This window comes from Labeo rohita, chromosome 8 (assembly GCF_022985175.1).
Source record: "Labeo rohita strain BAU-BD-2019 chromosome 8, IGBB_LRoh.1.0, whole genome shotgun sequence".
Taxonomy (NCBI): Eukaryota; Metazoa; Chordata; class Actinopteri; order Cypriniformes; family Cyprinidae; genus Labeo; species Labeo rohita.
Window position 1 is genome coordinate 21909255 of NC_066876.1, and position 23434 is coordinate 21932688.

The window sequence follows — 23434 nt, forward strand, 5'->3', positions numbered from 1 at the left end:
AGCTACTGAAAGAGCTTTTAGGTGGCAATGGATATAAGCCTAGGCTTAAACCAAATGCCATACCATCATTTTTTCCCACAAGGAGTCTAAACGCAACCAGATATCGAGTGAAATCCATGCTGAGAAGCTGCGCCGTCATGACAAGTGTCATCATGTTTACATTCTTTCCATTCTGTTGTCTTTTTCTTATCGCTAGGACAGCAGTGAAGACTTGTGTTGTTTCTCTTGTTGGCCTTCGGCTGAAAAGCTGCATAATGTGGCATTGTATCAGTTGCGTATTCTGAGTTTTAGGGTTAGGTTCTGTTGCGGTAAAAATAACAACAGGTACTACCAGTAGCTCACTGAGTGCAACCATTTCACGTCATCGAAATAAAGGCGCCCCCTCATAGTCCAAAATATGTATTAGGGATGCTCTGACCCGCCTTTTTTGCCTCCGATGCCGATTCCAATATCTAGGGTTTGATGTTGGCCAATACCGATCCGATACCGCGATATCTAATTTTTTTTTTTTTCATTTAAATAAATGTAGAATTTATATATCTCTGTGTGGAACTGATAATCATTCTTTCACAATATACTAAATACAGACTACTTCATTATAAAGAAAAATAAAATTATAAATATGAAAAAAAATCATAATCTATGACAAAAAAAAAATATCATAAACTATGTTAGTGGATAGTTCAGCAGCAAAAATTATTCTAAAAAAAAAAAAGTGCACAGTAATTTTAGAAATCTAAACATTTTGTAAAAAAAAAAAACCATCATTTTTTTGGGGAACAAATAAGTGTTGCACTAATTCTGGTAAAATATTACACATTGCTATCTGTATTATTATAAAATCCATTCATGAAAAACAGTGCATTTATATATAAATATATAACATTAGAATACATTTCTTTTAAATGTATAGCATATTTTTAATAAGGCAACAACATATGATAGATAGGACAAAACAAATACAAATAAAAAGAGAAATGAATGCGTAGTTTATTATATCTGTGCAACAGTTTATTGAGCCTTTCTTTTTAAATTTCAGTTACTGTGCACGTTAAAAACTATCTATAGTCTTTTCTACTCTTGTGTTTTGTTCTCACAGACCCCTGGTAGCAAGTGACATGATTTAGAAAGAACATTAAACTCTAGCATGATCCTTTTATGCAAAATCATAGACATTTATCCACAAATCAACCATAATAATGGGAACACAGAATGGTCTTGGAGAGAGCTTTACCGAGCTGACTGTCGTAACCGAACGCAACCAGGGTTTGAAGGCTGAATGGATGAATGACTGACTGCCACAGCGGAGAGAAGAGTTTGTGTTAACTTTAATGTTAAGGACTGAAAGAACTGAAATATTCATATGTACCTCACATTAAGCTATGGTATGGCTTCAGAAGATTTTGAATATAGTGCACGAAAACGTTATTGTGCTTTATAATGCTTTTATACGACTTTATGGTAACACCGAATAATACGCACAATATCGGATTTGGATCCTCTACAACCGATACCCAGTCCAACACAAATGGCAGTATCTGAGCCGATACCCGATATAAATATCAGATCAGCGCATCCCTAATATGTATAAAACAATATGGATTTTTTTTTTAAATAATGTAAATATTTCATGGTTTTCTGCTACATATTTCAGTAAGAGACATCATTTATGTTACATTAAGCTCTACAAGTCTTAATACCCAGGGTTTCCTTTAAAGTCCACTTATAATCTGTGGAGAAATGTCACACAAACTGAAGTTGTCAGAAACAGGGTTATTATATTTAAAACAGAAAAAAAAAGTTTGTTCCTGGAAATAAAAAACAAAACTGAACGAAACTAAAATAAAATAGTTGCCAACTCAACATTTCTAACTTTAATTTAGTCATTTAATTTAGTAACATGATGTATTGAAACTAAAACTAAAGCTGAAATAAACATAACAAAAACTACTAAAAATGACAAAAATGAAAACAAAATGACTAAAATGTTTAAGTAAAATTGGTTTAAAATATTTATAAAAACTGTAAAGTATCTTAGTGACACTAAAATAACACTGTTCAGCAATATTGTTCATTCGTATGTTCATACTTACTGGAAGGTACGCTAAATAATTTTAATATTTTAGTATTTTGTTCGTTTCTCCAGCTGTCTGGACAGTGTTCTTGAACTTTTTAGTAGCACCATTCATTTTAGAATCCAGTGTAACACAAAACCAATTCTTTTGTTGTAGAACTACTTTATTTGCACACATTTTTGTCACCTGAAATAAGTTTTTATTTCAGAATTTCCATTAATCGGGTTGTTACTAGAAATATAACAACATCAAAATCTGAAGATACAATAGTATCACGATATGAAGTCCACAGTATATTTATTGTCGTATTTAAAAAAAAAAAAAAACAAAAGAAGACTTGGGGAAAAAAATACAGTTTTGTGCATTTTTAAGTATCTAATACACTTTGAGGGTTCAAAATTAAGAGCTCCAGCTCATGTTCTTAACTAAGAAAACTGAAGTAAGAAAAAAGTCAGTGAATTGACTTGTATCTGAACTTTTTAGTTGTGATATACTGTCTTAGTTTAAATTACATTCGCACTGGTGTTTTAGAAGCCAAACAAATTAGAATGTACTAATAATAATGACAACAGCTATTTTATATTATTGTTATTCCTATGACAGTAATAGCCATATATTGTAAAACAGTTACAAAGGTTATTTCGAAGGTATATTATTTTTGCTTCTTGCTACAGCAGGGGCATTACAATAGTTCTTTACTAATTTCTGCACTTGAAAGAGATATTTTGAATATAGACTGCAGTAACATTACCCATTTAAACCTTTTAAGTTTTTATTTTGATTGAGAGACGGCAGCAGAGCTTTTATTTTGAAGGAAAACTCCAGCTTCGGTGAAAAAAGGCTTATAAAAACACATCTCACTACAAATTTAGAAATGCTGTAATCATCTGCATAACTAATCATAAAGCATAACTAGTGGCCGTTGCTTTACCAAATGTGCGCTAAACTCACTGAACATGCAATAAATCAAGACATCCCTAGTTGTATTTGAATGATTGAAACAAATTACCCTGTCTACATTATAGTCTACTTTGCATGCTGAAATAAACAACCCAAATAAATGGACTTTTTGGTAGAGTATTGCCTTCACTGCACATGCACAGGTGGTCTGAATGCAGTCTGGATGAAGTAGCCAGCAGTGAAAATCATTGTTGATTTCATTGGCACAATGTGATAGGTTTTGTATTAGAATGTAGACTGTTCTGCAAGCTAATGCATTGTGTGCTCCAGGTTTCTCATATTAGAGTTGCATTGTCCCTCTCTAATCAACCTCACATATACATTATAAATCTAACAAAATTCTCCACAGTCACAAACACCATCTGCTCCTGTTTTGCTATAATGAAGATCTAAATGAACAAAGTAAGTGCAAAGAGGCTGTAGAGACCTCTAAAACTTCAGATGATAGAGATGTTCAGGTTTGGTGGGTGGATGGTGCATTTGGTTTTGATGAACGCAGCCTAGTGGTAAATGTTTGAGGCTGGTAATTGAAAAGTGGTAGGTTTCAACCTAGGACCCTATGATTTCCATGATGTGGAAACGTGGACAGAATTGCAGAATCCAGTTTAATGCAGAATGTCACATACATTAACATCATCTCCAGAACTGCTCTGAGAGTCACTTAATGAGCATTTGACCGTTTCATTTGAGTAAAACTAGTGTCATATCATATACACACAGAAATTTAAAGGAATTCACGGCAACCTGTCAAATTAAAAGTTTGGTTTAGTTTAAAGGCATTGTGCCAGAAATGGGCTTATATTACTACTATTTAGTAGAATGTACATGATACTGTTGTTGAAAAAAAACAATAAAACTTTAATATTTAAGAAATAATCACTTAATATTTCTTCCATGTTTTCATTTTAATAGTAAATTCCCTTTATTTGCCAAAAAATAAAATGTTTAATTTTAATTAATTAAAAGCTGAATTAAATCAATGTTTTATGCCTTGATTTACAAACCAGAAAAATGTAAGTATACGACATGGAATTTCTATGGATGAAAACAGAGAATGAAAACATTTCATAAGGTGATTGTAAGAATAAATAAAAGTTGTTTTATGCATTCAGATAATTAGACATGCTAAAACATAAGGTGAAAAAAGAAAACATTTCACATGGCCCTAAACACGTCATTTTTATTAAACCTTTTAATAAATTGATGTTAAATTGTGTGTTTCATGATTTTAATTAATTAGACATGCTTTTTATTAACGGGAAATTTAAACGGGAAAAATGGGATCCGGAAAAAACTGAATTTGGGAAAAAATAAAACAGAATTTGGGGAAAAATAAAATGGATTTCGTTGGGCCCTAGTTTCGACCCCACAAAAGTTGATCCAAAAGTCATCATAGACCTTGATCTAATGTCTTTTGAAGCTACACTGCTGTTTAAAAGTTTGGAGAAAGAAAGTTTTATTGTTTTTTTTTATAGAAATAATACATTTATTCATCAAGCATGCATTAAATGAATCAAAAGTGACAAAACATCAAATAAATGCTGTTCTTTTGAACTTTCTATTGATCAAAGAATCCTGAAAAAGTATCACAGTTTTCACACAAATATTAAGCTGCACAGAAATGTTTCTTAAGCACTAATCAGCATATTAGAAACTTTTCTGAAGGATCATGTGATATTGAAGACAGGATCAAATAATGTTTCAAATTATTACTGTTTTTGTAGAATATTTGATCAAATAAATGCCTTGGTGAGCATAAAAACTTTTTTCGAAAGCATTGAAGTCTTAGGAACAGTAGTGTAGTTAAGACGAAAACCGTTATGCATAATTCATCTAAAAATAAAGGTTTATTTACCCTCATGTCTTTAAAAAAAACTGCATTTTTCCCCTTTATAGAACACAAAATGTACAGAATTGCTAGATCGATTTATACATCATTACCCACTGAAAGTCTTGTTAAAAGAGTTATTTACTTCTGAAAGAGATTTATTCCTGACAGACATCGTTTGGCGCTTGTGTCACGCTTAATTAAGACGTGATATAAGTCGCCTTGGATGGAAAGTGTCAGCAAATGAGCACAAATTAGTAATTAGTTCGATTTGGGGCTGCGGTCTGTGCCCTCTCCATGAGATACAACCTCAAGTGATAAGTCTTATTACGCCAATTTCTTCACCCCAACCTCCCCCCTCCCCCTCACAGGCACACTTTGCATTGTCGGAAGGGAGCAGTGCATTTTCTATATGACAGTATTCTGTATTCTAGTGTGGTTGTGTTTCAGGCTGTGTGGATCTGTGAAGGCTGTCTGCAGTCTGTGTGTGTGGAGCCTGGCCCCCGGTAACCATGTTTGACAGATGCACTCATGCGTTCGCAATTATTTACACACTGCAGACACACCGCTTTGGTCATCCCTTAAACTTGGAGAGAGACAGAAAGAGAAAACAGCAGAAGGACAAGAGGGGAAAAATTGAAGTAGTGGAAATTGATAATGTCGTTTTTGATGACTTTTTGTTTCTCCCCTTTCATGGTGGTACTTCTCACTGTTTAATGGCGTGAGGTGGGAAAACCTTCAGTGTTCTTTAAACAGGTGTTCTTAAAATTGCTTTAAAACCCACCTGACTCGAGAGCCTGTTTTAATTGTGCTTCCTAAAGCGCTCAGGTTGTTTCACTTTCCCTGCGGTGTCAGTGGAATGTCAGAGGAACTATTTTAGCCGAGCTAAAATCGGCTCATAGGACGTCACTTGCTGCCATGTTGAAGTGAGCCTTTTTTTGTTGTTCTTGGTGTATTTATGATAATATCGAGTTTACAGTGCTTGAAATTCCTCTTAGTTTTTTTTTTATATTGTAGTGCTTGGAAGGCAGTACTGTATTGATATTCGTCTGAGGTTCTGGGCAGGGTTTGTTTGAAATCTTTATCCCGAGGTGTTAAACTTCTGCTATTTATTCACCCTAAACTGCTTACAGTAAAGACTCCGAACTTTATTTTGTAGATGGTTTCAGCCTTAGGTGTTCTATCTATTGAGTTTTTACTTTTTTAAAAAGTAATTTTAAGATTGAAACTCTCCATTGACCTACACAGTTGCTGAATGTTCAGCATTCAAAATCGTTACCTGAGCATAAATATGACACTATACTTTTGCAACTCCTTCAGGAAATGTAAATGTAGTTACAAGGTATCCTAGTTACATGGTAGTCATGTTGGAGTTCATGTGAATCAACATGTACTTTTCAGCCATTGTACAATAATAACTTCCGTTTTTGTTATAATAATGTGGTAATACTGAAAAAAAAATGCTAAACTTTTACAAAATAAAGATCAATTATAATAATACTGAAAACATTATTATTAATAATAATGATTATTTATATAAATGTTATAAAACATCTACAAACTGAAATATTAATATATTATTATTTTTTAATGTGTTCATATTAATAATATTATTATATACAAATACAATATGTAGAAAATAATATCTTTGTTGTGATTCCTGTGTAGTGGTTTTTGTGTTTTTGTTTTTAAAGAAGTTATTTATTTTGTCAATGAAATCCAAACATTGACATTTATACTCTTTGATCAATCGATAATCAATTATGTTTTTGTCCTTATCACAGGTTACTGTATACTGTACATATACTGTACACATGTAGGGCCCCACAAAATTTGTTTTATTTTTACCAAATTGTGTTTTATTACTGTTTTAATAGTTAAATTAAACAGTATTTATTAAAAAAGCATATCTAATTAATTGAAATCGTGAAAATGTACATAATTTAACAGCAATTTATTAAAAGTTTAACAAAGTACGTATTTAAGGCGCTATGAAATATGTTTTATTTTTTTCTTAAATTCAGTTTTATTTTGATCAAATTCTGTTTTCCATTAGTTTTTCTAGATTCAATTTTAGTGGTTTCATTTGAATTTCAGTAATCAAAAGCATCTCTATTTCATTTTATTTAAAAAATAATTTAATTTAAAGGAAAAGTCAAAAATTTTACAAAAATTACAGATAATGTACTCACCCCCTTGTCATACAAGATGTTTGTCTTTCTTTCTTCAGTCGTAAAGAAATTATGTTTTTTGAGGAAAAACATTTCAGCATTTTTCTCCATATAGTGGACTTCAGTGGTGCCCAGAGTTTGAACTTCCAAAATGCAGTTTAAATGCGGCTTTAAACGATCCCAGATGCGGTTGTAAACAGTCCTAGCTGAGGAAGAAGTGTCTTATCTAGCATAACAATTGGTTATCATGACAGTTAGGGTATGTCGAAAAACTCCCATCTTTTGTTCTCCCTTAACTTCAAAATCGTCCTTTATCGCTGTTTTACGTTAAGGGTGTTTGACCTTTTTTGCATGTTGACTTTGCAAAGACTGGGTTAGAACTTCTGCAGCGATATAAGATGATTTTGAAATGATTTTGAAATGATCCAAGATGTTCACATCTTTCTTTCTTTAGTCGTAAAGAAATTATGTTTCTTGAGGAAAACGTTTCAGGGTTTCTACATCACTATTTTACCTTTTTTTGTAAAGGATGTTTGACCTTCTTTGCACTTTCACTTTGTAAACACTGGCTCGGTACTTCTGCAGCGATGTAGGACGATTTTGAAGTTGGAGGAGAAAATGAGATGGGAGTTTTTCAACACACCCTAACTGTATTGACGTAGATTGCACAGATTATACATGCGCATCGCAGAGCTAGACAAGACAAGCATTTGAGGTTAAAAAAATATATAAAGTGTATTTTTTTTTTTTTTTTAGAAAATAACCAATTGTTTTGCTTCATAAGAGCCATCTTCCTTGGCTGAGATCTTTAGAGTCTTTTTTGAAGCTGCATTTAAACTGCGTTTTGGAAGTTTAAACTCAGGGGCACCATTGAAGTCCACTATATGGAGAAAAATCCTGAAATGCTTTTTTTAAGAAACATAATTTCTTTGCGACTGAAGAAAGGAAGATGTGAACATCTTGGATGATGAGGGTGAGTAAATTATCTGTACATTTTTGTTCTGGAAGTGAACTACTTTAAAAATTATGTTTTAACAAAAATGTTATTATTAGAAGAAGTACTATTATTACATTAAGTCATATATTTCTGTCACAGTTTCTTCAAGTTAAACCAAACATTTTTTTTGCCAGGTTGCTGTGAAGACCTTTAAGATTCTGTTTGTATATGATATGGTGATAGTTTTTCTCACAAGAAATGGTAAAATGCTCATAAAGTGACACTCTTGTTCTAGAGATTGTTTATGTGTTCGTGTACTCATATATTAAAACGGCAGAGGCTGAAAACACGGACTTCAGTATGTGTGTAGTAAACGAAACCGCACGTCTGCACCATTCATTCACACAGAAACATGCAGAACATGCAGGATTCAGATTTAAATTGTATTATTGCGGCTTAATGTTCACAGGCACTAGTCCCTATTGTGTTTTAATTTAAGTGTACTGACCTACTTTTGATTTATTCATCCCAAATTTGGCAAATTCCGTTACATTCCGCTTTGTACAGTAAATTCCATTTTTATGAATGGATTCCGCAATTCCGTCCGTGTTTTCCCGCATCGTGGAAATCATAGAGCTCTACACATTTATTCTCAGATTTATTCAGGAAAAACAAAAATCAGATGTGATGAACAAGTCAGACAGGTGACCTCGAGCTCAAAGATTTACAGCAGATGATCTTTAGCAGGGTCAGAGGTGATTAGATCAATCCATCATTTGTCATTGGCAACAGCTTTAAATAAAAAAAAAGCCCTGTCTTCATCGTGTTAACAAGAAAAATTGAGACATGTTGATGAAAATCAAAAAGAGAAATGGAGATAAATAGTATGAGAGAATGTGGGGAGGGAATATTCATCAAAATCTGTGTACTCTCATCGCCTGACGTCACTTCTTCTGCAGTTCTGAGGTGATAATTCACATGTGATAGCAGTTGACAGCAGGCTCTAATTGGCCCTCATGTGGGTGGTTGACCTTTAGCGAGTGTGAATCTCAATGCATTGTCATCAGGATATTGTTGACGCTCTAAACACATTTTGTTCTGTGAAAGATGCATGACACCCCCAACCCTCAGAGGTGCATATATCTGGGCAGGTACAATGAAATGAAATGAAATGAAATGAGGGGATTGTTGTTTTTAACAGTATTGATCACTGGTGTAAACCCAGCGTTTCATCTTCTATGCTCTGTAGGTATTGAGTGCTGGTTTAGATGCTTGAAATGTAATTGACTTCTCAATAAGAGCAGTGTGGGTTTATGATTGCTCAGGTTCCCTAAATTCAACTTCAAATGTGATCTGCGGGTCCAGAGCCAGAGAGAATAAGTTTTAGGTCAGTTGATAGAACTGTCACTTGTCTTTTTATGCCAGCGCTATAAGTTTAAATATATTTTTGGTTATGCACATAAAGTTTTATACTTCGCAAACTTAAGCATTTGGTTTTCTGTGACATCAGTCTGTGCTAAAATCATTAACTGAACTGAGATAAGTTTCAGTTTATTAACATTAGTTAACAAAATTAGTTCTAACAATGATAACTAACAATGAAATCTGAAAGTTTAGCATTTTAGTCTTAGTTAATGTTAATTTATACTTTTATTAACACATAATTAAAATCAAAATAGCTATCAAAAAAGTTGTACAGATCAGTTTATTGCATAATTGTGTAACTGAATAATTTCCAACTATTATTTTTTTATATATATATCTGTATATATATATATGTGTGTGTGTGTGTATATATATGTGTGTATATATATATATCTATATTAGGGATGCACCGATACCGATACTGGTATCGGGTATCGGGCCGATACTGAGCTCCTGTACTCGTACTCGTACTCGTTAAAATGCCCCGATACCAAACGCCGATACCACATCATGTGACAAGTGCGTATGCAGGCAAAGAAACACCGACAACAAAACGACAGACAGCAGAATGGAGTCATTAGAGTATAAAGATGTCCACGAAGTATGTGTATGTAAGTAAAATAATGTTAAACATTCAGTATTAAGCTTGTATAACTGGTGCGCGTCAGCAGATAGGCAAAGCACGCAGATTGGATTGAGCGCGCGGCGGCCAAAATGTGCGGGCTTGTCGAGTTAATATCCCGCCTTGACATCACTGGAAAGTTTGTAGTTCGGTATGATATGTCAAAAACAATTTAAGTAAATCAATGCACAAGTTATTTAACGGTATAGAGAGAGAGGGAGCGAGAGAGAAACGCGCGCTGTTGCGTGATCTTCATTGATGTTCGCATATTTAGCACACGCATCTTTTGGATTAAAACAAAATCGTAGATATAAGAATATATATATATATATATATATATATATATATATAGGGGCATTCGCTATAAACATCGTTTTTTTTCAGCCTTAAGCATACACGAATGTCCGGCGAAAGTGAAACTATAGCAGCCTGTGTGAAATGCGATGCGATGTTTTGCTTCACGAGTGATTCTCCATTATTTGAGTCGCTTTGGATTGTAGCCCAAATAGCAGCATATTTCAGATAAAAAAACGTGACTTATAATTCTGAAAATATCAGAGTTAGGAGATTCATAATGAGTGGTTCACGTGATTACAGTACTGAGCCGCTGCAATTGAGCAGTTTAATGCTATTAAATTGAAGATGATGAACCATAGAGCAAGAGAAAAAAAAAAAAAAAAAACAGTTAAAGCAACAAAACACATTTTAATGGGCATAATTAAGTGTAAAAATAATTAAGTGATATATAGTCAACCCAAAAATTATTTAGACAGCAGATATACACCATCTTTTGACAATTTTTGATATATATTTATTTTTATTATTTATTTTTTTACTAGTGGGTGCAGGACACAGTTTATGATAATGGATTCTAAATACATTTTGGTTTGACTGTATCTATTTGATAAACAAAGTTGACCAACTAACATTATACATATTCTTTTAGTTTCTGTACCCTATATTTTACAAATCTACCTGTAAATTTTAAAGTATCGGTATCGGTACTCGGAATCGGCAAGTACCAAAAATAAAAGTATCGGTATCGGGCGAGTACTGAAAAAAGTGGTATCGGTGCATCCCTAATATATATATATATATATATATATATGTATGTATGTATGTATGTATGTATAAATGTATGTATGTATGTATATATATATATATATATATGTATATATGTATATATATATGTATGTATGTGTGTGTATATATATATATATATATATATATATATATATGTGTATATATATATATATATATATATATATATATGTGTGTATATATATATGTGTATATATATATATATATATATATATGTGTATATATATACACTACCGTTCAAAAGTTTGGGGTCAGTAAGACTTGTAATGGTCTTTAAAGAAGTCTCTTATGCTCATCAAGGCTGCATTTATTTGATTAAAAATATAGAAAAAAATACAGTAATATTGCAAAATGTTTTTACAATATAAAATAATGTTTTTTATTTTAACATACTTTAAAATAGAATTTATTCCTGTGATGAAAAGCTGAATTTTTATCAGCTGTTACTCCAGTCTTAAGTGTCACATGATCCTTCAGAAATCATTCTAATATGCGGATTTATTATTAGAATGATCAATGTTGGATAATATCAGCAGTTGTGCTGCCAAATATTTTTTGGAACCTGTGATTTTTTTTTTTTTTTTTTTCCAGGATTCTTTCATGAATAACAAGTTTATTCAAAATATAAATATTTTATAACAATGTAAATTATTTATTATTAACTTTTAATAAACTTTTAATTATTAACTTAATACATCCTTGGGAAATAAAAGTATTAATTTCTTAAAAAAAAAAAAGAAAGAAACAATAAAAATGTACTGACCCCAAACTTTTGAACGGTAGTGTATGTATATGTATGTATATATATATATATATATATATATGTGTATATGTGTGTATGTATGTATATATATTTAAAGAGAACCTCATATCTGATTGAAAAAAATGTTATATTAATGAATGTAAAATAATACAAAATCATTATATAATATAAAATACAACAATTTATATACACACACGTACACATGCACACACACTACCGTTCAAATGTTGTTGTTGTTTTTTTAAAGAATTCTCTTATGTTCATCAAAGTTGCCTTATTTAATCAAAAATACAGAAAAAACTGTAATATTATGAGATATTATTGCAATTTAAAATAATTGTTTACTATTTTATTATACTTTAAAATAAAATTTATTCCTGTTATCAAAGCTGAATTTTCTTCATCATTATTCCAGTCTTTAATGTCACATGATCCTTTGGAAATCATTCTAATATGCTGATTTATTATCAATATTGGAAATAATTGTTGCTGCTTTATATTTTTTTGGAAACTGTGACACCTTTTTCAAGTTTATTTGATGAATAAAAAGTAAAAAAGGACAGCATTTATTAAAAAATATATATATTTTGTACTAATATACACTACCATTAAAATATTTGGGGTTGGTATTTATTTATTTATTTATTTATGTATTTATTTTTTGAAAGACATTATTTTTTTCAGCAAGGATGTTTTAAATTAATAAAAAGTGATGATAAAGAGTTGTATTGTTAGAAAATATTTAGATTTTCAATAAATGCTGTTCTTTTTAACTTTGTATTCATAAAAGAATCCTGTAAAAAGTATCTCAGATTCCAAAAAAAGTATTAAGCAGCAAAAACTGTTTCCAACATTGATAATAATTCAGCATATTGTTAATAAATCAGAAATCAGAATAACAAAAATCAGAGTGATTTCTGAAGGATCATGTGACATTGAAGACTGGAGTAATGGATGATGAAAATTCAGCTTTGCATCACAACTGTTATTTTCAATTGTAATAATATTTCACAATATTACTGTTTTTTTTCTGTATTTTTGATCAAATAAATGCATCCTTGATGAGCAGAAGAAATGTCGAAAATTGCCAGTTGTTTTGTGTAGGTTTAGGGTAAGGGGATAAAAATACAGTTTATAGAGTAAAAAATTATTGTCTATAGAATGTCCCCATAAAACATGGAAACCTATGTATGTGTGTGGCCCATTGAAAATGTTTCCATTTGAACTAATCTGAGGTATTAGCCTAACCAACTACTAGCTCGCAGAAATAAAGTTGTTAAAGTTAAGTCTGGTCCTTGCCCTCTTCTTCATCCAACCTCATCTTCATCTCATCCCATCCCATCCTTGACCTTATCCTTCTCTATATCTTTGGCTCCATCCTCGTCTTTATCCCCATCTTGATTGAGAACACTACTTACTGCTGCCAGCTGCATAAGATAAGCCTTGGCCCAAAGCTTGAACATTTCCTTCACAACTATCATGGCTATTTTTGCTCACAGTTTGGCAAAGCCTGGTGAATTTGGGCCATTTGTCTAGATCTCTATTTTTCAGGCGTGTAAATTCAATAAAAAAATAAGCACAGAGAAACCAAATGATCCTAGTCACATCAGAGGGATCTGCATACACACCATTGATCCAACAACTCGGAGACAGTTTTGTCAAACGATTGCATTATAGGTACGACTTTTTATGAAATATCCAACTTATTATGACCATTTTCAATTAATTCCATCATACAACCTTGAAAAATTCTATCTTTTTAATTTCACTTCTGTTTAATTTCATTTGGAGCGTTGATTAAACATTGATTTAGCTTATTGACTAAATGTTTTGAAATACATCTCTTCACTTTTTACTTTCAGAGCTGTGCAGTTTTTTAAATTAGATGTGAATGACATGCAAAGATGGTCTAAAAGAACACAATAAGCCTAAATTGAATCTAACTGTCTGAAAAGACCTTCTAAACAAAGCGCGGCGCTCAATAAATGGCTATGGCGGTGTTAGATTTTATCATTGCATTACTGCTGATGTTCGATTACTGTTTTCATTGTTCACAGAATAAAATGTGAAAAGACCTGTTACCATAGTGCTTTTCCATTTATGAATTTTCAATTTAGGACACTGCTTAGTACATAAGTGCTAAACACTTTCTCATACTCTTTCTCCTCCAAATATACTGACCTTTTGTATAAAAGAGCCTCTTCCATGGTGAGGGATGTTGGCGTCAGCTGAATCTACCCGTCTAGTATTTTCTGGCTAATCCATTTCTGAGCCACTGGGAAACTTTTGGAAGCTTTTTTTTGCCTGGCTTTTGACCGGAGGTTTGAGCTATTTATCACTTTAGGAAACATTTTTGTGTTTGGCTGCTGCATTTGTATATTTTGTGTACATCTGTGCATTTGTGTGTTTTGTTGATGTTCTTCTTAGCAGAGGGCAGTGATTAGCATCATCAATGAGAGGTGTTTGTCAGCTGCAACAATTGAAAGCTGTGTGTGTGTCTTTGTGTGTGTGTGTGCGAGTGAGGCTGAGTGGGCGGATGTGGATAACATGCTAATGATACTGCTGTTACACTTCCTGCATGACTCATCGCAGTGTGATCCAGCACACTCTCTCAGTGTGGGCACACACACACTCACAATCTCTTTTAAAGCCTGAGATATGATATATAACTGCATTCATTCTGCGCTTTCTGAAGGCACGCTGGGATGCTCATAAGCATCATAAGCAGGTTTATCACAGGCTGTGTGTTCCTTCTAAAATGCTACTAACATTTTAGAAGTGCAGTGAAATCACTTCTGAGCACTTAGCTGTGATGTACATTATACTAAATGATAATCAAAAATGTTGCAATAATTTAAAAACGCTGTTAAATGTAATCGTTAGCAAATCTCAGAATGAGATACTAGTGGTCGGCTGACTGAGTGCGATGATATTACTATTTTTTTATAGTTATTTTTTGCCGTTTTTGACTTTAGTAGGACAGGACAGTGTAGAGGAGACAGGAACTAAAGTGGGAGAGAGAGAGTTGGGCGGGATGGAGAAAGGTCCTTGAGTCGCCTGTAGCGCAACAATTGTACTGTCGGTTAGAGTGTTTACTTTCTTTTAATTTGTGTTTTTTAACAACATCTGTATTTATGAAAACTACTACAATAGGATTTTAGAATCAAGAAGTTCTGATTTGAAGAATAAATTGGTTATTTTATAAATTTATTTGGTCCAACTTTATATTAGGTGGCCCTAACTGCTACAGTTGAGGTCAAAAGTTTACATCCCCCTTTCAGAATAATTAAAATGTTAATCATTTTACCAAAAGAAGAGGGGTCATACAAAATGCATGTCATTGTTTATTTAGTACTGCGCTGAATAAGGTATTTCACCTAAAAGATGTTTACATATAGTCCACAAGAGAAAATAATAGTTGAATTTATAAAAACTAACTGGTTTAAAGTTTGCATACGCTTGATTCTTAATACGGTGTTGTTACCTGAATGATCCACAGCTGTGTTTTTTTTGTTTAGTGATAGCTGTTCATGAGTCCCTTGTTTGTCCTGAACAGTTAAACTGCCTGATGTTCTTCAGAAAAATCCTTCAGGTCCGACAAATTCTTTGGTTTTCCAGCATTTTTGTGTATTTGAACCCTTTCAAACAATGACTGTATGATTTTGAGATCCATCTTTTCACACTGAGGACAACTGTGGGACTCATATGCAACCATTAGAGAAAGTTCAAATGCTCACTGATGCTTCAGAAGGAAAAACAATGCAGTTAACAATTAAGAGCCAGGGGGTGAAAACTTTTGAACAGAATGGAGAATGGATATGTAAATTTTTCTTATTTTGCCTAGATATCATATTGTTTAATTTAGTATTGCCCTTCAGAGGCTACAGAAGATAGTTGCATGTTTCCCAGAAGACAAAATAAGTTACATTTTCAAATTCCAAAAGTTTTCACCCCTTTTCTTAATGCAAAGTGTTGCCTACTGGAGCATCAGTGAAAAATCTTTATAGAATTTTAACATAGGCCATTTACCAGTTATCATAACATGAAAAAAAAATTATATGCTTATCAGTATTGTCCATGATTATAATATTAGTGCATGCTCCCCCACACACGCAAGCACACAGACACACATAGCACATATGAGTACAGCTATTCCATAAATAGTGCTTGCGATTTGTAAAGATAAGGAAACAGGCAGCCATTTTCCGGTTATTCAATATAACATGTGGTACTTTATCTTAATCTGCAGGTGTATTGATATAACTCACTCCCTCCTGGTGCTTTCATAGGGGCTTCAGCGTTAACAAAGCATCCCTGCGTCTCACTGCCGTAAGCAATGCTCTTCTCAACGCTCTGATTTGCTGGATTTCATGGATTTCAGCATCATTCATTCTGTGTCGTGCTGTGTTTCTAACCCTCTCTCACAGTTCTCCCAGGGTGTCTGATGGAGAGTTACTTCAGCTGGATAATGTGTTATATATGATGTGTGACATGTTAACACACTAATGCTAATTTCAAGCAGTATCTAGTGAGACGTAGATGCACATTTTAATTCCTGACAATCTCTGGACAAAACTGGGGAAGAAATATTCACATTTGCATTCTAGTCCTGAAAATTAGTGTGTTAATGCAGGCAATTAATTTTTCCAGTTTAATGGCGTTAAAAATATTTCATGCAGTTAATTCAGGGGCAGGGCTGGGTTTGGCCACCCCACTCACAATTGCTGCTTCTTTCTCTTTTTTTCTTGACAAGAAGTGAATTTATTTAGTCGTAGAACGTCTTTACAACCACATCAAACATGAGACGTTTCAGATGTGCACTCCAACTTCACTATAGCGGCAGGTGCTAGTCAAAGGAGTGTAGGAAAGCTACAGGTGACGAAGGAGCTTGAGTATAACAACAGTAAAATGTGGTCAGATGAGATGCCATATGCCAGTAAAAATGAATTTACCTGTCCTGTCAGCCATTATACTGTGTCTGTAGCTTCAGTTGCATGCACAAATGCGGCAGGGCATGCTGTAGCCTGTCTTATTTTATATTAAAGCATGAGAGAAACTATGAGCATGCATCAGATCCACGTCACGTTCAGCAGCAGCAGCTCTTGAAGTAAAATCAGTAACTTTTGTAGCTTTAAAGGGGTCATAGGATGCAAACTTCACTTTTACATGTTGTTTGAACATTAATATGTGTTGGCAGTGTATGTAAAAGTAAACAATCTCTCAGAGCAGCTCGTCACTCCACAGAGAGAAAAGAGTGGAATAATCCCTCAGAATAGGATGATTTTTGCAGAGCTCATTTTGAGGTAAAAAGGGTGTTAAGGTGAAAATGGTGTTGTTTTACACAACCACTGAGAATTTTTAAACAAAGTATATTATAGACTTTTCATTAAGACCCTAAAAAATCATATCAACTTGTGGAAAATGGGCATCCGATGACCCCTTTAAGGATTCAATTTAATTTAGTATTTACTGCAGTGTTTGTTAACTTTATTTAATTAATGTATATTTCCTACTTGCTGAAGGGCACATGTAAATAATAGATTTATATGAAGATTGTTTTAAGTTCACTTAAATTAGACGTTTGTTATTTTTTAAAGTCTAATAAATGTTAAAATTAATAGCTCTTAATTATACTGTAATGTTGAATGGCTATAACCAATAGTTAAATATTAGGAAAAAAAGAATAATTTTCCAGAGACATAGGTAACATTGGTATCAGTGATACTCTCCTTCAGTCATAAAAAAATCTTTGACAAATATTAAAAATATACTGTCTTTATATTGTTTCTAATTTGAAGATTGAATGTAAAATTATTGCAATACAAAAAAATATTTTAAAATTTTAATGTAGGGTGGGATTAATTGCAAATAATTGTAATTAATTTCAGAATAAATCTGCGATTAATTCTGTTTTTTTTTTTTTTTAATGGATTGACAGCACTATTCCACTTCTGATTCCAGTCGCTGTTTTTCATGTAAAGTTTACAAAAAGTAGTATTTTGGAATAAACTGTCTGAAATATTTTGATATTAGGGAAAAAACAACCACTTAGCAACTCTATGGAAGCCACCTGCAGGATTTGCTTAAGTTATGCATGGCCACAGTGTTCAGGTCTTCATGAGTGTGCTTCATTTTAAACTATTAATTTCTTCCAATGTAAAGCATTTAGCGGAAATCATTACTTTGTGCCTTTAAGGGTTAATCGTAATTGTCTCTAGGTTCTTTAGGCATTCGCACATCAATTTAGTTATGTCACTGATTATACCCTGGATAAATTTCTTTTTACTCCCGGCTCTTTCACAAGTCATTTGTCAATAAATCCCAATAAATTTTATTTTAAATTTTATGAAAGCCATTAAATGTCTATTATGCAGGTAGAGCCGCAGTGCGGATTCAAATTAATATAAGGAGGCTCGTCTTTGTTCTCCGACTTACCCTTGACTCACAGTTCTTCCGACCACATTACCGTCTCGCAGAAGTCAATAGCTTAGTCAGACCCTTTTATAATTTCCAAAGAACTGAGGACTTGCTGACCAAAGAACTCTTTTGGGCCAGAGTTATGTAAATTGTTCATGCTCTCCTGCAACGAAGTATAGTTTGCTGCCACAGTAATGTAATTGATTATTGATTAGAGAAACTAACATCTGCGACACTGTGACAAGAATAAATTTTGACGTCCACATCTTTTTGCATTTAATTATAATTTGGTTGTTTTTTTTTTTTTTTTTAAATGTAAATAATTCTTTATATTTGTAGTTTTTCCAAGTATAATTATTATACATTTGCATGATTAAAATTGGTCACTCCTCAACGGCCAACACAATGACGCTTCTTTCTTTGATAATCGGCCCAGTATTAAATAAAAACTGATTGCACTCTGCAGTTATGCAGCCCCTGAAATAACACGCTCTCTATTCATTTCATCTGCTCACTACAAAGAAATAACCTTCAGAAACCAATTTTATTTTTCAGAGAAAAAAAACCCTCTTCAATTCTTGAGTCTGAATGGGACGATGACCCTCACCTCTCCAGAGCTTGTCTCTTCTTGCTGCTATTATTCCTGTATTTGGTTTAAATGACCTTCCCAATCACTCGCCTGAACCAGACTATTCAACACACAGCAGTTTCTGTAAAATCAATTTGTTGGCCCGTATTTTCGTCTTCTATACCTCTTGTTAGTGGAATTGTTAGTCTTTTGTTCATTTTGGTGACAGCTGATCGTGAGGATTGTCAGAGTGAAAGTACTACTTGCGAAGTCCTACTTTTTATTTGAATGGTTTTTGTAACCTTTATTTTTGTAAAAAAAAAAAAATAAATAACAATTTAAGTATCAAGACCAAGGTGAAACGAGAGGAGTCGGTTGTCATTTTACGCCATGATATTGTGATCCAACCCACACGTCTGTGGGTGATATTCTTAAATAAGTGATATTCTTTTAGAAAGCATTAGAAAGTCTTTCATGAAGATTCAAATGCAACTGTTTCTATTTTTAATTCTTCTGTTCTGATTCCACCGTCAGAAACATCAAAGGCGTTTTGGTTTGAGGCTGAATTTGCGGCTTGTGATGCCAATGGGAACGCGTCTATTCCCTGCAAACCAAAATCCCAAAAAATAAATAAATAAATAATAACAAATCAAGAAATAAATACAGAACTCTGGGAGCGAAGGGACTTAACCAGCTCTCTTTTTTGCATGCCTACTTGATCTTCCAAACTGAAATGCCTTAGTGTGAGACAACCACATAAACGGATGCAAAAGAAAAACACCCATTATGTTTTTCTTTTACTGTGACATTGAGTCTTAGAATAAACTTTTCCATATAAGCCTCTCATCTTTTGTGCATTTTGTTCAGTTAAAAGTAATATTCCTTCATCCTTGTCGCTAGCCTTGTCTGTTAAAGGGCCTGTGGTCACGGCGGCTGGGCTGGATGATGCGTGACCCGCGGTGTCCAGAAATTTCACAGATGAGAAACAGAGGCCAATGAGAGAGGATGAGCTTTGTCATTACTGTGAGATACACTGCGCTGCATTCATCACTCAGAAAAGATCCTCCTCCCTCGCTTTCCTTCTCCTTCAGTCTCTCTCGCTCTCTCTCACTCGGTTGCTCTTTTTGCTCTGTGAAGCTGGAAATGGGGTATGATTTAACTTCAGGCCATTTCATTGTTCCCTTTAAGCTTCTTAGCTCTAAAATATTCATATTTTGGGCACAGGAAGCAAAATCTGTGACAGCACGGAGAGCAGACAAGGAGGAGAGTGAGAGGAAGAAAAAGGACAAGAGTATGAAACAGAAATAAGATATTTCTGTAGCCGATGTGTTTAGATAAGCTGCAGACAGGCTCGTTTTCCATGCTTATCTCTTTTGCTTTATCCTTCTCTGCTTTTCTGTCTATTTCCCTGGTTTCTGTCCATCAGTCATGTCTTTTTAAAGCAATAGTTCACCCAGAAATGAAAATACTGTCATTATTTACTCACCCGCAAACTTGGGTGACTTTATTTCTTCTGTCGAACTTTCCATATACTGGAAGTGAATGAGGATTGGGCCCGTCAAGCTTCATAATGATGAGAGTGTTGTAAAAATGATCCATAAAACTTCTGACTCACATTTTTTGCTAAAAATCTTTGTCCCAGCTCTTCTTGTTGCATTTCAGAGTAGAAGCGATGTCTGATCAAGTGAACAAATTGTTCTTTTTAGTCAGTTCTTTTAAACAAATCAATTGTTTTGTGAATCAAATGATTTGTTCTAAAATCTGATTCTCACTCAGTGATCACAATAAACAATAAATTACATTTTAAAATTGAAAACCGCTTTTTAAAAATGTAGTATTTCACAATATTACTGTTTTAATGTACGCTACCAGTCAAAAGATTTTTTTATGTTTTTTAAAGAAGTCTCTTCTGCTCACCAAGCCTGCATTTATTTGATTCAAAGAACAGCAAAAACAGTAAAATTTTGAAATACTTTTACTATTTAAAATAACTGTTTTCTATTTGAATATATTTTAAAATATAATTTATTCCTGTGGTTTCAAAGCTGATTTTTAGCATCATTACTCCAGTCACGTGATCCTTCAGAAATCATTCTAATATTCTGATTTGCTACTCCAAAAAAAAAAAAAAATCAGGTTTCTTAGATGAATAGAAAGAACAGCATTAATCTAAAATAGAAATCTTATATTTTAATAGAACATTAAAAATGTCTTTATCATCACTTCTGATTAATTCAAAGCATCCTTGCTAAATAAAAGTTAATTTCTATAATTTCTTCCCCTTGTGTCACTTTGGTGAAATATAATGGAAGTGAATGAGGATTGGGCCCGCCAAGCTTTGTAACGACAAAAGTATTGTAAAAGTGATCCATAAAACCTCTACACTGTAAAAAAACAATTTGTTGAGTCAACTTAAAATAATTTGTAACCTGGCAGCCTTAATTTTAAGTTCAGTCAACTCCAAAAAAGTTTATTCAACTTGAAATGTTAAATTATACTAAGTGACAGCTTAGATATTTGAGTTGAATCAACTTAAAATTTTAAGGCAGCTGGGTAACTTACCCATCTGTTAAGTTTAACAAACACAAATATCTAAGTTGTTACTTAGTACATCTTAACATTTCAAGTTGATTAAACTTATTTGAATTGACTGAACTTACAATTTTAAGGCAGCAGGGTAACAAATTATTTTAAGCTGACTCAACAAATTGTGTTTTTTATTTTTTACAGTGTAACAGACTCACGTTTTTTGCTGAAAATTTTAACAAATGTTTCTTGAACAGCAAATCAGCACATTAGAATGATTTCTGAAAGGATCCTGTGACACTGAAGACTGGAGTAATGATGCTGAAAAATTAGATTTGATTACAGGAATAAATTGCATTTTAAAATATATTCAAACAGAAAGCAGGTTTTTTTTAAATAGTAAACATAGTTCACAACATTACTGCCTTTGCTGTATTTTGGATCAAATAAATGATGAGCAAAATGGTGAGCAAAAGATAATTCTGTAAAAAACAAAAAAAGTCATTTTTTAATTAAATTAATGTGGCCTTGGAGAGCATAAGAGGCTTCTTTAAAATTCTTACAGTAGTATAGTTCGTAAATGAAGCTTGAAAGCTCCGATCCCTAGCCATTGTAAATGAAGTGAATTGAAGTGACTAGTCCATTGTTTAAAGTTTCTCTTTTTGTGTTCCTGTTTGTCATTCAGATGTGGAATTATATGTGGGCGAGCAAATGAAAAAAAAAATGGGTGAACTGTCTCTTTAAGTCTGTAACGCAGTGCATTCTAAGTCTGTTTGTGTTTTAAAGTGGAATCCGTTGTGGGGTTCAGTGTCAAAGCACATTCCACTAATTATACATCATTATATTGTTATCAACTTGTTGCAGTGAGCTGGTGTGTATGCCGCTTCTGACACACATGCGTCGCTTGTGTCGTTCTCTAGGGAGTTAATTGGCAGTGATATACAGTACATACACACTCCTCACACACAAAGCTCATTTGATTGGATTAAGCCTTGGTGACACATACATGTCTCATCACTGTGTGGTTTGTGTCTCAGCTTCTTACTTCCTAATTTAGTTTTCAAATGGAAAGTAGAGGCACAGAAAAAGAAGTATTTATGAAGACAAATGAAACCCTAATCAGAAACAATGGATAATGAGAAAAGTACAACATTCTGAAGTAGGGTTGTCAAAAGGTACTGAGTTCGGTACTTTCGGGACTGGAATTTTAAAAATGTCCATTTCCTGCTCGCATTTGAGCTGTTGAGCCAAATTTAAAAATTTCAGTACCGAAAGTACCGAACCCGGTACCTTTTGACAACTCTATTCTGAAGGCACGTGGTGATGTTTTGATTTCTAGAGAGAGATTTCTAGATTCTGTATATTTGCTGCAACTTTGTTTTCTATGTAACTTTTTTGAATATAGTTTATATTACTAAAATTATACATTACCATTCTGAAGTTATATATACAGTGGGTACGGAAAGTATTCAGACCCCCTTAAATTTTTCACTCTTTGTTATATTGCAGCCATTTGCTAAAATCATTTCAGTTCATTTTTTTTCCTCATTAATGTACACACAGCACCCCATATTGACAGAAAAACACAGAATTGTTGACATTTTTGCAGATTTATTAAAAAAGAAAAACTGAAATATCACATGGTCCTAAGTATTCAGACCCTTTGCTGTGACACTCATATATTTAACTCAGGTGCTGTCCATTTCTTCTGATCATCCTTGAGATGGTTCTACACCTTCATTTGAGTCCAGCTGTGTTTGATTTTACTGATTGGACTTGATTAGGAAAGCCACACACCTGTCTATATAAGACCTTACAGCTCACAGTGCATGTCAGAGCAAATGAGAATCATGAGGTCAAAGGAACTGCCTGAAGAGCTCAGAGACAGAATTGTGGCAAGGCACAGATCTGGCCAAGGTTACAAAAAAATTTCTGCTGCACTTAAGGTTCCTAAGAGCACAGTGGCCTCCATAATCCTTGAATGGAAGACGTTTGGGACGACCAGAACCCTTCCTAGAGCTGGCCGTCTGGCCAAACTGAG

The 23434-nt window shown here is 33.4% G+C and overlaps 1 protein-coding gene across 3 annotated transcripts in view; it reads left to right on the plus strand.

Annotated features, from left to right (window-relative positions):
* Positions 1 to 23434, plus strand: part of LOC127169804 (nephrocystin-4) — a 229647-nt gene that overhangs the window by 70233 nt on the left and 135980 nt on the right. The window lies entirely within an intron of this gene.